The sequence below is a fragment of the Corvus cornix genome, chromosome 5 (assembly GCF_000738735.6).
Source record: "Corvus cornix cornix isolate S_Up_H32 chromosome 5, ASM73873v5, whole genome shotgun sequence".
Classification (NCBI taxonomy): domain Eukaryota; kingdom Metazoa; phylum Chordata; class Aves; order Passeriformes; family Corvidae; genus Corvus; species Corvus cornix.
The window spans coordinates 52,891,129-52,907,185 of NC_046335.1; the positions used below are offsets into that span (position 1 = coordinate 52,891,129).

Here is a 16,057-nt window from a genome sequence, read left to right on the forward strand (position 1 = left end):
ACTCTCACAGTAGGAATGAACCCAGCTTGTAAGGAAAAGCGAGTTCTAAAGGCAAGGGAGTAGGAATATAATTGATTCTAGCAAGAACCTGTAGCAATTTCTTTGCTGGAAGTCAATGTGATAAGCCTCACGTAGACCTGACTGCTCCTAGGAAATGGTGATGAGTCTGAAGCCTGTTGCTGTCACAGTGTATCACCCACCTGTCATAATGATCGTTTGAAAACAATCCATTTTTCCAGGGGGGGAAAAGTCATGTCCAAGATAAGGAAAAGAGAAGCACACATAAACTCCAGCAATTTACATATAAAACTACCTTTGAAAATGATTGAGAAATGTGGCAGAGAAACATGCTAAGGAATAAGGATTAGAATCATCGAATCATAGAGTATTTTGAGTTGGATGGACCCATCAGGATCATCAAGTCCAACTCCTGGCCCTGTACAGGACACCCCAAGAGCCACCACATGCCTGAGAATGTTGTCCAAACACTCTTGAACTCTGTCAGGCTGGTGCTGTGACCACTGCCCTGGGGAGCCTGTTCCAGTGCCCAACCATCCTCTGGGTGAGGAACTTTTTCCTGATATCCAACCTAAACCTCTCCTGACACAGCCTCAGGCCACTCTCTCAGGTCCTGTCACTGGTCACCAGAGAGAAGAGATCAGTGCCAGTCCCTCCTCTTCCCCTCGTGAGGAAGTTTTAACTGCAGTGAGGTCTCTCCTCAGTCCCTTTTCTCCAGGCTGAACAGACCAAGTGACCTCATCCATTCCCCATATGGCTTCCCCTCCCAACTCCTCATCTTCATGCCCTCCTTTGGTCACTCTTTAATAGCTTTACGTCTTTTCTATGTTATGGTACCCAAAACTGCACACAGGACTCGAGGTGAGGCCACCCCAGTGCAGAGTGGGACAATCACCTCAATTACTACTAAGGTATGTTTCATCATGCACCAGAAGGAGAAAGCTTCTAAAAACTGATGATGACAATGGATAAAATAAGAGCAAAGGTAAAATCCCTCAAAGAGGACTAAAAAAACCCCTCTTAGAAGTCTTTCTACCTTAGAGTTCCTTAGAGAGGTTCCTGAGGAAGTTCCCAGAACAAAACTCTATTTTGGAGGGGAAGTTATAGAAGACTTTGGAAAATGAAAACAGCATAATTCCAAGTATTCTGTGTAACCAAAATATAAAATTAGAGAACTCTAAATTGTGGGTTTCAGAAGACAAGGCAAGATGGGGTTATTGGAAGTAGGCAGATGTTTCTTCTGTTTATAAAAAGCATTATCCAGAATATTTGCTTGCAAGTAGCAAACATGCAGAAGACATCAAATTACAGAACTAGTAACCCTACAGAAAAACAAATTACACTGGAAAAGAATCAGAAAGGCTTCTCTACGGCTAGATCATAAATCATCCATCTATTAACAGCTCTTCAACAAAAGTAAATGGATGTACTCAACACAACAGAGTCACTTAGTAAAAAGTCCTTCAGCAAGAACATTCACCAAAAAAACTTTCAATCAAATTAAATTGTCATGGTATAGGAGAACAGTTCTCTTTTGAAGTAATGAGCTATTTTTAAAAGTAAGAATAAATGGTTAGTTTTCCCCATAGGGAGGCAAATTAGATCTCTGCTAGGCTCTGTGCATGTGTAGTAGAGGCTGATTAACTTAGGGTTTATTTTGTTTTCTACAGATAATTTCTGAACATATCACAAACATTCAACAGTAAATTCATCAAGTCTGGGGACAGTAAAAGAATCTGGAACAGTCAATACTAAAGTCTTCTGTGATCGTACATGAGAGGCTCTCACAATACCAAGCAATTGGGTAACGAAGCATTACACGTTTCCTAACTGAGAAGGGGAAACTAAAGCACATGAAAAAAAACTCCTAAAGATGCATATGCAATACCAGACTTTTTGTTACCACCCAGGAAAGGGAACCCAAAGTGTGGTTCACTTTAACCACATTAGCTCAACTACCAACAGTGTAATATCTCCAGTTGTAGCAGAATGAATAGATCTAAACCTACTTATCTGTTACACTGCTAATTCCTGTTTAAAACATAGCCTTCCAAAATCCGTATTGTTCCCACCGCAGTTACACAGACACTTTAGGAAGAGGAAGGTGGCACATGCAGACTAGTAAGAAGACAACCTTGCAGAAATTGTAGCAATGCCAGCATTTTGCCACTAGGTTGAAATTTAAACAGCAAGTCACAGAATCATAGAAAGGTTTGGATCGGAAGGGACCATAAAGATATTCTACATCCAACTCCCTGCCCAGGAACAGGGACACTTTCCACTATACCAGGTTACTCAGAGCCTCATCCAACCTGGCCTTTCAGGGAAGGGGCATCCACAGCTTCTCTGGGCAACCTGTTCCAGCATCTCACCACTCCTATAGTGAATCTTCTTATCATCTAATCTAAACCCACTTCCCTTCAGTTTGAAGCCATTCCCCCTTGTCCTATCACCACCTGCCCTTGTAAAAAGTCCCGCTCCAGCTTTTTTGTAGCATCACTTCAAGAAATGGAAGGCTGCCAGAAGAAGGTTTCCCTTGGCCTTCTCTTTTCCAGGCTACACAACCCCAGCTCTCCCAGCCTTTTCTCACAGGAGAGGTGCTCCATCCCTGTGATCATCTTGGTGGCCTCCTCTGAACTCGCTGCAACAGGTCCATGTCCTTGCTGTGCAGGCGAACCAGAGCTGCATGCAGTGTTCCAGGTGGGATCTCACCAGAGCAGAGCAGAGGGGCAGAATCCCCTCCCTCACCCTGCTGGCCACGCTGCTTTTGCAGCCTCAGCAGAAAGCACACACCCCCTGTGGGCACTGTCTGTCTTACTGGGGGCTGAAATGCGCAAGGGCACTTTGCAAATCTCATTTATGCATTTCCAGATTGCATCTGAAAATAGGTAATTGGCTTTCTCCTCTCCCTCTGGATCAGTGCTGGCATAGAGAACCCCACCCTCTCAAACAAGAAAACCCGAAGTAGGGGGTACCTCAGACTAAAACGAAATGATAGGTAACTCCTGAGCGCTCCATTCTTACTCCATTTAGGGCAAGACATCAAATGCTCTGAAACTGAAAAGGCACATTCTTTTCTGCCACACTTAAAGTCAGTAATCTGAAGAGACAGGAGTCATTAAGTTTCCTTCTTTGAACGCCCTTCAGAAACCACTACTAAATTCAACCCCTCATTTAAATACGGTTTCCACTGTAGTGTAGCTCTTGCAACAGACACGTAAGGCATTACCCATAATAGGTGAAATAGTGCACATAAATATGCTGTTACTTAACTCACCGTAGTAAATTCATACTTTAAAAGGAAAGCTTATAAGCACTGTCATATTTAAGCAATAAGACATAAGAGGGTGTGCATATGCTGTAATAATGACGCACCTTAATAATATAAGAAGTATGTCAACTATTATCCCATACTACACACCCTAAAATGCTTCAACATAGATCACATCTATGTATTTAACAAACGAAATTAGGATACTTAGAAAAGATGTCTATTTAGTGGCTGATAAGCTCAAAATGTTTCATTAAAAAAACCCAGCCAAAACACAAAACATGCCACCAAATAGCTCCTTTTCAGGTAACCATTTCCAACCATTTCTTTTCATCATCAAACTACAAATACAGACTGTTAAAAAATACTTGCATCATTCAATGTATTCAGATCCTACAAAAAGAGGTTAAAAAAGGAAGGAGAGCCAATGAAAAGAATCTCTTGTTTTCTGTAATTTTGAAGTGTTCTTGAAAACCTAATGATGAGTTTTGAAAGAAAAGGTACAGACAAAACCTTTAAATCAGTTGTTCTTTTTTTTGGTTAAACTGTTTCTGCCTTTCCATTTCAACAACCCAAGAAATGGTTCAATAAAAACATCCCACTTAGGTTATCTAATTATCAGTCTGAACTCAGGGTCCAGAGTTAAGTGGTTTTAGCTGAACTCTTACACACAATACTTGCAGTCTAAAGCCAAAGTCAGCACAAAAATCTGACATTTGATTACATTTTACTTAATTATATTATTTTTCACCTTGGATCAAACTGAAACATTTTGGAAAATGTATTATTGAACACTTCACTGAGTACTATCTGCTTAGCCTTTGCCACACAAAATACAAATATAATTATGTTTGCGGCAGCCAGAATAAACTAAACTTAACACTGATGTACCTTCATTTTAAACCAAGCTAAAATATATTTAAATATTTATTAATTGCATATGAGTCCACAGAAGTTATTATTGCAAAAAATTTTTCTCAGGCATAGCAACTCAGATAGTTACTTTCTTCATCTAAGGCATACTAGTACAAAAAACCAACATCAACAATCTTTCAAGCCTGATCAAACTTCACAAAATTATTGTTATTTAATATATTTCCATTCACTTAATTGCTCCTTGGTTACATAAAATGGAAACAGTTTCCCAAATCATGTGACATTTTCACAATTGTATTACCCAAACCCAAAGAAAATTGTAGATATATATTTATTACAATAGTCACTGCTGGAAATGCTGCTGATCTTTTGGATGAAAGACATTCAGACATGAAACAAGCAAAACACATCCTTTAAAGTAACAGTATTGATGAAAGTGTAACAAGAATCAAATCTGGAATTTCAAAATAGAAAACTTCAGCCATGTTTATATAAATGATTCAGCCATAACCCAAAAGAGCAAGTGACTTTTCGGAGTAATTTTTGCTCCTCAGTGCCAATACAATAACTCGCTGTGGGTGCTGAAAATCTGCTCGTGCAGAAGTGGCTGCTCTGAACACACATTGGTCATAGGAGCAAAATATTTAAATTGGGGGGAGGAGGGGAGTGTACTCTCCACCCACTTTTTGAGAGGTCTTGCCAGTTCCTCTGCTTTTTGTGAGAAGCAGATCAAATCCAATACACAAGACATGAACCAGATATGAAAATGGTCCAACAACAAATCTTCAAAATTGCAAATGCCAACAAGTCTCTACAAGTATATTACTGGGCCAGAATGCAGGAAAATCCTTGTGAAATAAGGTTTTCTGGTATGCAGTTATAGCAAATAATCATGAGGTGATGCCGAGAACTAGACAAATCTGGTATTCAAGGAATGTTAAAAACATTGAGGTCACGAATGCACGCTGTAACTTTAGTACTCACTTCTTATCCCACTATTTTGACATTAAATCTAATTCATTCTTCATTGTAAGCTTATAAGCCATGATTTTAATGAACATCTCTCTTGTCCACTGCTATAACACGTCAAAAAGGAAACAATATAGTTAAAAAAATGAAGTGAGGTTGATTCTGCATATGCCATGTACATAACAGGAATATTGCTTGTTTTTAAAATACTACATTAAACCAGAGATCTTTCAGTAAACTAAAAAACAGATCTTCTCCCTTGGATCAAAATTTTGAATTTATTTACATTTTTTTAGAATAATTGTTCCTGCACTCCTAGCTCTGAGGTAAGCCTAAGAAAAAGCACCAAAATCATAACTGCACTGGGCATTTTATTACTAAAAGAATATTTGGGTTGATTATAATCCAGTGTAATATACTGCATGAATCTACACAAAGCAGTTACATAATCCAACCTTGTCCTATGAGTTTGTTTTACACACACTAGAATGGATTTGTGTTGAACTCCTTTACCTAGATAAAGAGCTAAAACTAAGCTCTGAAGACACAGAGACCAGGGGAGAAGAGGGAGAGAGGGACACGACCAGAAAGTTAAAGCCAGTTCTTATATTAAATTCCCCACAATTTATGGCAGACTGACAACAGAAATACTAGCAGCTCAGTAAAACAGCAGATCATTTTATCTGGAGGTGGGAGGTGTGACTACACATTATGTATTATATTAAAATTGCTTTAGTCCTAATTTTATATATATACTACTTGCTTTTGTCCAAGTAACTTGGCAGAGATTCAAATCAGAATATATACTTTCAACAAAAATGAATAAAGACATTTTTGACTTGAGGATAACCAATACTGGTCACTATAAGGGTGTGATCTGCTTTTCTGATCTCCTTTCATTGACATAAATAAAAGATCATTTCTCATCAAGCTTAAGGAACCAGGCAGTGTAAAGGAAAGATGAGCAAGCAGTTTGGAGACACCTGTATGACAAAATCCGGACAGAAAATTTCTTCAAAAGCAACAGTAGTACCTTAGCTAGAAACATAAATCCAAGAAGGGCAGGAGGTGGAGCAGGGGGAATTTGCTTTATTCTAGGGAAACATGCAGAGGGCAAGTGATATTTTAAAGGATACAAACCTGCAAGACTTGTGATATCTGGTCAGGGAAGCTCTTGAGAACAAGTTCCAAACACCATTCAAAAGAAGACTTGGGGGTCAGAGTTCTCCCTCTTTGCCTAGGTTCACTCCACAGCTCAGATTTCATTAACTGCAGGCTGAGCAAGAACTACAACCTGTGCAAGGATCACCATACAAGCAGCATTAGCCACAAGTAAAGCCTGAACTGCCTCCTCTCCAAATCTGCAAGCTGGAGCTTCAGAGATTCATAGTAGCAGCCAGTTGAAATGCTTCATTTATTACTCTATTACTGATACAGAAATAAAATTCCTTTTCAGTTTATGCTGGTATCCATGACAGCTAAATAAAAGTACCTGTTCAAGTGATGCTTTGACAGTGCATCCCTGCAAAACACAGATACTGCAACCAAACACACCCGAGAGAGGTCTCTCTTAGCAACATTACATAAAGTTCTAACACTCCATGGATCAGCTGCACCATTAACACTCATCTTAAAAATCTGCCACTTCTGTAGGTTTTGGCCTGCACTGGCTTATTTCTGACATCCACAGGGCAATGAAGACAGAGAAAGAAGGAGAGGTTTTTCTAGGAGCAGTCCAGGTAAACTGCTGGCAAAACTACTGGCTCCACACTTGCAATTCATTACAAGAAGCCATGCTTGTGGCAGATCCCCACTCAGGAGAATTTCAGTCAAAGAGAAAAATTCTTCATTAGTGACCAGCCCTAAAATAAGCACTTACAAACCACACCTGAATATAGTTATATTTTTCCTCTTCCTCTTAATAAAAACTGTATTTTGCATATAAAAGTGCATTATTTCTTTACTCTTTTACCTTATTATGACCAAACCCAAACAAATATATAGCAAATTACGATTTATTGGCTTTTACTTAAAATAAGATTTCTTCAGTAAAATTCTCATTGTCATTTACCAAATCAGGATCAGAACCATAACAGAAATTAGGAAATACCACACTACTAATGAATAACACAGGAAGAAGAAGGCCATCTAAATAGCCTAGCCACCTTTTTTTATCTTTTAACCTTCAAGTTCATTCATAAACTTCTTCTTTTTCCACCTACAAGTGCCAGGTTTTGTATAAAAGAGAACAATTTGTTCCATGTTACTGGGATATAGACAAGAGTCCAAAAAGGTTGTACAATAAAAACTGAAAATTCCAAAGTGGTTCTGCCAATTCCATGCAATCAGCCAAATGCCAGCACCATCATGCTGTACTGAAATAATATTAAGTAGTGTTTGCATTACAAACAAACAACACCCCAACCTCAGGATTCATAAACTGAGCTCTGTTTGAGACTTCAGTTAGTGGTGGTGCTGGAGACCAACAGGCTACTTTTGAAATTTAAAAAAAAAAAAATTAAAAATTGGTAATAAGCCTCCAAGACCTTTCCCTAGAATTCTGCATGGCACAGCCTCAGTCAGACACTGAAGCACTGGAATCAGCTGCTTTCTGGATCGGTGCCGTGCCAGGTGTATGCCTGCAGCACACACCCCTCTGCCTTGTATGGAGCACAGAAATCAGGATTTACACCAATGGGAACAGCAAAAGGTCTCTGCACTGACCTTTCTGTTTGACTTCAAACTGGATAATGCAATGATAAAATGAGCTGTGGCCCACAGAATGCACTAAATTGTGTAGGATCATCTTAAAATTTATTAATGTTCTTGTCTGGTTTTTGCTGAACACAACTAGGACATACCTTTTATAATTAATTATGAATAAGCACTTACACTATATAAAGGCTTCAAAAAAGTTTTCAAGCTTAGGAAGCCAAGCTTTAAAACCTCTAAGATGATTTAAGCCAGCAGAAGAAACCTGCATCAAAACACAACAAAATTAATGTTGAGTTCAAACTAAAAGGTCAGTCAAATTGGGGAGCTGGGGGAATGTAATGATTTACAAGTACTATTGATTAGAAATTCTCAGCATGAAAAGTATCAGCTTTAACAAAATGCAAGCCATTAACAAATTTGTTCAGAAAAAAAGTAAAATACCCTTTATTTTCCATCAATCTGTTTTCTTGAACTATTAGAAAACATTCCAAAGTGATTTACAGTCACAGGAATCAACTTCACAGATAAATTATTTCTGGATTCCCAGAACACACTCAACAACCCAGTTCAAGTTTCACAATCTTGTATCCAGCCCAATAGACTGTGTTTGATTAGATGCACATCATCTGCCTTTCTGCTCCTTCACACAACCCCAGAAAGGATCGCTCTGTGACAACTGGATATATGGCTATAAATTCAACACACAACTCTTGCTTGCTGGTTTTCTCCAAAACCACAAATTCTCAGCTCCCTGCACAAACACACATAAAAACCAAACCAACCAACCAAAAAAACCCCAGAAACGTTGGTCAAAAAATTGTCTAAATTACAGCACTTCAAGCATAAAAGAAGTTCTAACTTCTTACAGAAAGCTGACAGATAATCTGTAATATGGAGCTGAAACAAAACAGAAATTTTAAATAACAAACTGGTAAGTGGTTCTGGGGTAATTCAGTGGTTTCCTGGATTGTTACATTTGTCCAATTCTCTCTCAAGGAAGATGATCCAATGGTGACATAAAGTTTGCTGCACCGAACAGTGACAATCCTGACAATCCCCCCTAGAGACCAGGTCTCATCTCCTACAGCAATCCACACAGACTTCTTCATTCATCACCATTCTGATGTCCCACTCTGGTACTTTCCCATGGCTCTCTCTGCAGACAAGCAAACAAGAAGCCACACAGAGAGCCAGAGCCTTCACTTTTCACATTAACAAACCTCAGAAGAACCTCAGGAGATTATCCAAGCAATTCCCCTTTCCGTGTCACACTGTTAGCCTCACATATGTCATTCCCCATTAGAAACATACAATACTGCTCAAAATTTGCATTCTAAATAGCATGAGCTCCATCTATTTATTACTGTTGACATCAAATCTCCTTTGCTAGAGAATCCATTCACTCACCATATCCTCAAAGGACAAGGAGAACAGCTTATCCTCTTCATGCTCTTTATCTGAAGTCTTCTGTCTAACCTCTGGCCATCTCAGACAGCGCTTATCTTTTTCAAAAGCTAAACTTCTTTGATTCATGCTGAGCTCAACAGGGTTGTTTGTGGAGACAACAGAGGGAGAAATGCCTGTATAAGACTAACTTGGACAGGTACAGTCATCTGCACATGGCACAAGGAACAACCGGAAACAGGAATTTTGTATAACAACGGATCTGGATGCACACAAATACATCACAATTCATTGCTGTGTGGCTGGGTAAACCTAAAAACAGTGCTGTAAACCCAGAAGGTGCAGCACCCACAGCAGTTTTGACTGACTTAGAAATGTACACTGGTTTGTGTCTTTCCAGATGAACTGTTCTTTTGTTGCTTGCACTCCAAACTTACATGGATTTCTGTTCATATAGAATTATTCTGAAATAATCTTCAGTGATGATCAGGCCAAAGTGGAAGAGGTCACTTAGGCTAAAGAATCTCCTCTGACGTTAAGGACATGCTCAGCTACTCAAAAACATGTGTCACTCTGCAGTCATGTGCTGCATTCATTCAAGTTAACTTTCAAGTATAAACTAATGTTTTTGGAAAAACACAAAGCACATCCATAATCAGGCTATTCATAAAGCTGAAAGTAATTAAAACCATATTTTTTCCCCATAATTTTTGCTCTCACATATCAAACAATAGGATTTCTGCTCTTCAGTTTTGGTTTCTGGAGATACAGCCCATTTTCATTTTCATATTGTGTGTTTGAGATATATGTTGCTCTCCTATTTTAGTCAACAGTTTTTCAAGAGCTATTTTTTTTTTTCTTTTAAACAAGGAACAACAAAAACCATTTAATGCTCAAAATTCAGAACCTTCAGGAAAAGCAGGGTCTCCAGGAGAATTACCACAGACAAGTCTGTAAGTTATAAGGTGAAAATACCAAGACAGAGTTTTGTAAATGTTACAACACCTCATGGCTTAACTGGGGGTTCTAAGAATCTCTTCTGCAGACTGTTACACAAAAACCCCACAAGCAGAGACGTAGTGAGAAATCCATGTTGCAGTCTTCCCTCTAATTTTTAAACAAGATGAGAAAAACTTATGGAGAGGCAAGAAAGACACTGAATCACACACAAAGCTTAGGTGAACGAGATCATCTCATGCAGTCAAGTATCATCTGTGGAGATGACAGATATGAAGAATGAAGAACACCAACTCAAATCATTCTGCGATTCTAAAAACATCTGCACTTCTTAAGAAAGCTTGTAAAAATGGCTTTCTCCTCCAGAAAAGAATTTAAGTTAAAATGGGTAGAGTGGATCTTAAAACACCTTGATAGATACAAAAAGGTTACATATCAATATTCTCCATGAAAGATTAGAGCTGAAAGAGAGATGAAATTCCAAACAGGTGTCACTTCAGCATTTTACCACATCTACCAAAAATGTTGACTGTAGTGCTCTGAAGTGGTTACTTTTCCAACTCAAAACAAGAGTGGATAAAGCATTTTAATTGAACAGTGCTTTGACAGCACTTAGTCAAGTAAGCCAAAGTTATGCTACACAAGGACTACTTGCAAGTCCTTAGATATCACTGTCAAATTATTTTATCACATTAGTCTACAAAATCCAGAAGCTAACATCTATTCAGTAAGAGCTGTGGGATTCTAAACCCAGAATGTAACTGGTTTACAGCACAGCAGAAACACTACTGGAAAATACACCACATTTATGGCATTCTTAAGATGTCTAGCAGAGGCTAGTATGGTAAAAAAATATAAGATGAGTCCAGAAACACTCTGACCAAAAAAAATTGCTGAACTTTTGCTATCATCTGTTTTCTACTAACCGCTGAAAGCACCTGTTCTGTAACATGAGAATGAAAACAACACGATCCACGTGTAAGTGCTACACTGAGCTCTGCCATGCTTTTATTCATTGAAAAATGACATATGTAATGATTCTTGAGAGGTAAAAAAAGTTTGAGGGGAAAGAGGGGCAAAAAACCCCCCACCAAACCAAAATCTCTGCAGCTGACCAAGTGCACTGAAGATTAAATGGATATTGTAGACAACTCTTTATTCAGGTCCTTAAAAGCATTAATGTTTGAGAAAAATTGGCTTACAGATCAGCTAGATAAGACTGAAGCATTTAAAGATTAACTCCCTTAAAACTTTAATCACTTCAGGCCTTAACTGTCTAATCTGCAACACCAGTTGTCTCTTATGTCTTATTTAAAATAAGTAGTGAAATGTTCAAACATCATATTTTTTTCTCAGAAAAGATGCCTTACACCAAGGTGGCAAAACAAAAATAATACTAAGAGATCAGCACTTGAATTTTAAAAGTATTGCTTTTGACTGAATGTGTCATAATTTCCAGAGACTCTGCATTGGAAATTTCCAGAAGTTTAGGAGTTCTGTAAAACTTTTCTACTCTAAAATCTGGCCTACTTTTAAATGTCTTCAGTTGAGTGCAGCCTTGAAGACAAATGAGCTGGGTTTTGGTGGGGGCGTTTTGATAGCTTTTTTCTCCCCATTCCAACTGTGAAGCTCCAACAGAAGTAAATATCAGTCAAGATCTGGAGGTAGAGCTGTAACTCATAAATTATGAATGTCAAAATGAAGTGGAAATCTGTACAAGACTGACTAGGTCAGTCAAAATACAAATATACTTTGAAAATCCCATTCCTTCCTCTCATGCATTTGGGGGTTCTTTTTGTATCTCAGGTTAGCTGGAATTTGAAAGTTGACTTTGGTTTTTCATAAAAGACATACTCCACACCCATTTACAAGGTCCTATCTGAAGCCAATCAAAGGTGCAGAAGTGCTAAGCTTCATAGCAAAGGGCTGTACACAAAGGAGGAATAAGCTGATTCCATCAGCTCCAGCTCCTCTTTTAGAAGGAAGCAGGCAACCTTCCAGATCCCAAAGGGACACATGCAGCCTTTCTTTCTCTCTTAGTCTCATAACTTGTGTAAGTGGTCTTCAAATGGTCGTATTAAATAGCACTTTCTACCAATTAAAAATAAATTTTATAATTTAAGTAATTCTTTGGATAGGTGATTATCTTGTCTAGAAATACACGTTAATTTCTATACTTGCACATACTTGAAATGCAAATTACTAAATCATGACACTACTGCTACCACCACCACCAGTTACAGTGGAAAATTTCCTTCCCTGCTACACACCAACTGCAGAAACATATTATATCCAGTTTAAACTTAAGACAATGTACATTTCTAGGTATGACTTTCATTGGCCTCATTAAGATCAGCCTCCCAACACTGAGTAATGAAGATGACACTTAGTTTAGCTAATTTAGCCCTGGGACAAAAATGACTTTACGGTGTAACATTACATACCATACAAAGCCTCCTCTGATGTATAACTAATTACGATGTCTAGAAAGTTACACAGTGGATTAGAAATAAGAAAAATATGCAGAAATGTAAAGCTAACTCATTCAAACAACATACACTCTCAAGCATTCTTTCTACAAGCAAGAACAAGATGTTTGATTGTCCTAATTTTAAACTGCTCTATATGTCTCAGCTGACTTTACAGGGTTATTTTTAAACTTAAGCTGCATCTGAAACCACTTCTCTAAGACAGACTATGGAGAAGGATACCCAAACATGTTCATTTAAAATATCATGGGGGGCAGCTATCAGACTGGTATGTTCTAGCTGCATTCTTTCAAAAACCAGTGATTGAAATGCTCTTCTGAGCCAAATACTATTAACTTTAAGAATGAGTGTAAATCTCTCTTTACCCCTCAAAGTCAGCTTACCTCTATGGAACTGGAAGAAACTCACTCTGACTTGCATTTGTCAATAAATTGCAGATGGACTGCTATTTGTCAGTAAGCTGAAGATGCTCAGATTCTAAACTGAAATTGTTCCTTGTATTTCTCTTTAATAGCCTACAAAAGGTTCTAGCAAGTGAAAGAAGAGCATTTTATTGGTTCTGAAGTAACACTCACTATGTATGATATATAATATTAAGAAATATCCTACCTTACTCACAGTTACATCACACAATTCAACAAATGGTAAAAAAGTCTTCAGGCCCTTAATAGCCACTGTAGTTATCAATAATCCATTACAAAAGACTTCAGGTATGTTTCACAGCAATTTGCAGGTGGCTTATCAAAGTTTCTGCATTCAGTTTTAAACAGAACAAAATTTAAAGCTGTGAAGCCTTTAGTGAAATGGCAAATGCAAAAAGCACAAGGTTAAGAAAAATCTGTTTAGATAACTTGAGGAGATGCAGACAAGTGGGAGGTGTAAGAAGACACACTGACCAACACCTACTGACAGCATTGTTCCCTCAAGAGAGACTCATGGCTTTGCTCCCCACTGACAACCAGAAGACACAGTTTATTGAACACAACAAATTAAAGTACTTGACTTGAATAAAATTGCATATATTTCTGTTGAATTTTGGACAATGTGTTCACCCCCAATTTTATGTGTTTGTGACCAGAACATGGCTACCATGCTGCTCATATAAAAACAGACACAGTTTGAGTACCTCTTTATCCTTTAATACAGAACACACATACACCAAATACAACACCCTTCAGCCAAGTTTGAACTGCAATTACATTTTATAATGACCCAATTCTCTGCATATTTGTGTCAAATTACCAAAACTACAAATACAGTCAAAGTAAAAGGTGAAATTGGGCCATCATTCCTAGAGAAGATGTTCTCAGAATGATCCCTTTTCACTCAGTCAAAGGCAGGTCCAGTAGGCCCAGTGTGTCCCATGGGAGCCTGTTTATCAAAGCTGGGCTCAACAAAAATGAAAAGTATTATTCAGTGTGGTTTTCTTATTTAACTTTAAAATTACCCACACAACTTCATTCTTTACATTGCCTTAATTTATGTCTTGGAAATCTGATCACATGAATTCAAGCCGAGAAGGAAAGGGGGTATGCAGGGTTGGGCAAAGAGAAGAGCCCTCTAAAAAACTCTCAGAGGATTTTTGTTTATCAGTTTTTGGCTGGAGCTTGCACTAATGGCATCTCTACAAGCTACAGAGACAACAAGGGGTCCAAGAAGGCATTTTCCATCTTAAAGCACTAAAGCTTGAGGGGTGGGGGTGTGCATAGGTCTTTTCCACTATTTTCACCTTGTCTTGTTTCATAAAATGCCATTAACAACATAAATAGGAAATAACTATTAGATCATTTAGGGACACAGTGGAGTTCTCATGTTGGAGGTTTCTGAGGTGAGACTGGACAGGGTGGTAGATAATCTCAGCTATGCTTCCTTTTCCATGAAAGGCTGGACCAAATCACGTTTCCAGGTCCTTTCCAGCCTGGGCTGTTGTATGACTCTGTGATCTGTGAATGTATCACCCATTACATACCAATAAAAATTACCCCATTCAACCTGTCTTATTTGGAAAAAAAAAAACCCCTCAAAACAACCAAACAACTAGAAAAACCCCAGAAATATCTAAGTTCTCAGGCAGAGAATTCACTTTATAAAAGAGCTGAGATCATCACCAATAATCAGCTGAAGGTTTTCATAGCAGGAGAACCATCTTTGACAGAAGACAAGAGTCAAACATCAACTCTCCCTTCAATCCTATCACTAAGCAGGAAAAGCCTTCACCTTTTTCCTTCGTGAGAACACAGTGAAGAGAGCTTGAGATGTTTTTCAGATACAAACCATTGCTTTTTTTTCCATTTAACAGAAACCATATCATTCCATGAAGATTTTTCAAAGGAGAGCAAGTACATTTAAGAGGATATTAACTCAAACTTCTCATAGAACTAAGTGCTATTAATAAATACGTCTCTCTTCAGTCTCATATACATTTGTCAATTATTCTATTCTTACCTTTTATCTCTTTTTCCTTAGGTTTGCCTATTATCCCCTTAATGATATTAAATCTGCCCTTAAGGTGACAAACAGAACATGGTAATGCAGCTTTTCTTCTTTCCTTTCCATGAATTAATGTTGATTCGTGTTAGACTCATCCATAACCTTGACAAAAATTCCTGTCAAAATCTGACTTTCATAAGTGATTTACTTTAGTACTTGATCTTTGCAGTATCTCTAACTCCTCGATCTTCATTAACTAAAATTTTATTTACCACACTTGGAAAGCAGATCAAGACTTGACTGATTTTGCCAACTGGCTGAATCAATGTTCTTAAATTGTCAGATTTTGTTTTATTTGGAAAGTTTAATGTCTTAATGGCTTTGCCTAATGAGTCATTTGAGAACCAATAGAGAAATAACGCTTTGTCCCATCAAAAAAAAAAAAAAAATCTGCCTTTAGAAAGGTGTTTCTTGTAGTGCTAAAATCCTACAATTAAATTTAAATGGGAGGTAACACCCAGGCACAGATTAAGATTCACTGCTTTAAGAGAAGCTGTGCTTATGTATCTCACATCATCACTGGAAGTCAGACCCATTGCTTTCTCTGAGCTAGGTAAGGAAGATCTGTATGACAGAGTAAATTTTACCATGACTCAGCCTCTGTGGTTGTTTGAGGCAAGATCAACCCTCCTGCTTGAACCTCGGAGCTTCCCTCGTTTCAGCAGAGCTCTGCATTGCCAAACCTGGTGTTATGCAAGTGCACCACAGAGGCTGCAACTCCCCATCACGTGTGTGAGAAATTGTGCTCACCCCCATGATCAGGGCATGGCAAGCCCTGAAACCCCAGGCTGATGCCAGGCTGTGAAGAAATGAAACCACAGAACCAGAGAAAATGAGTGCCCGGCCGTGTACACCAGCCCAGTGAGCA

At 38.3% G+C, this 16,057-nt stretch overlaps 1 protein-coding gene across 6 annotated transcripts in view; it reads right to left on the reverse strand.

Annotated features, from left to right (window-relative positions):
• SBF2 (SET binding factor 2) overlaps window positions 1–16,057 on the reverse strand; it is a 234,333-nt gene that overhangs the window by 170,973 nt on the left and 47,303 nt on the right. The gene's annotated exons all lie outside the window — the stretch shown is intronic.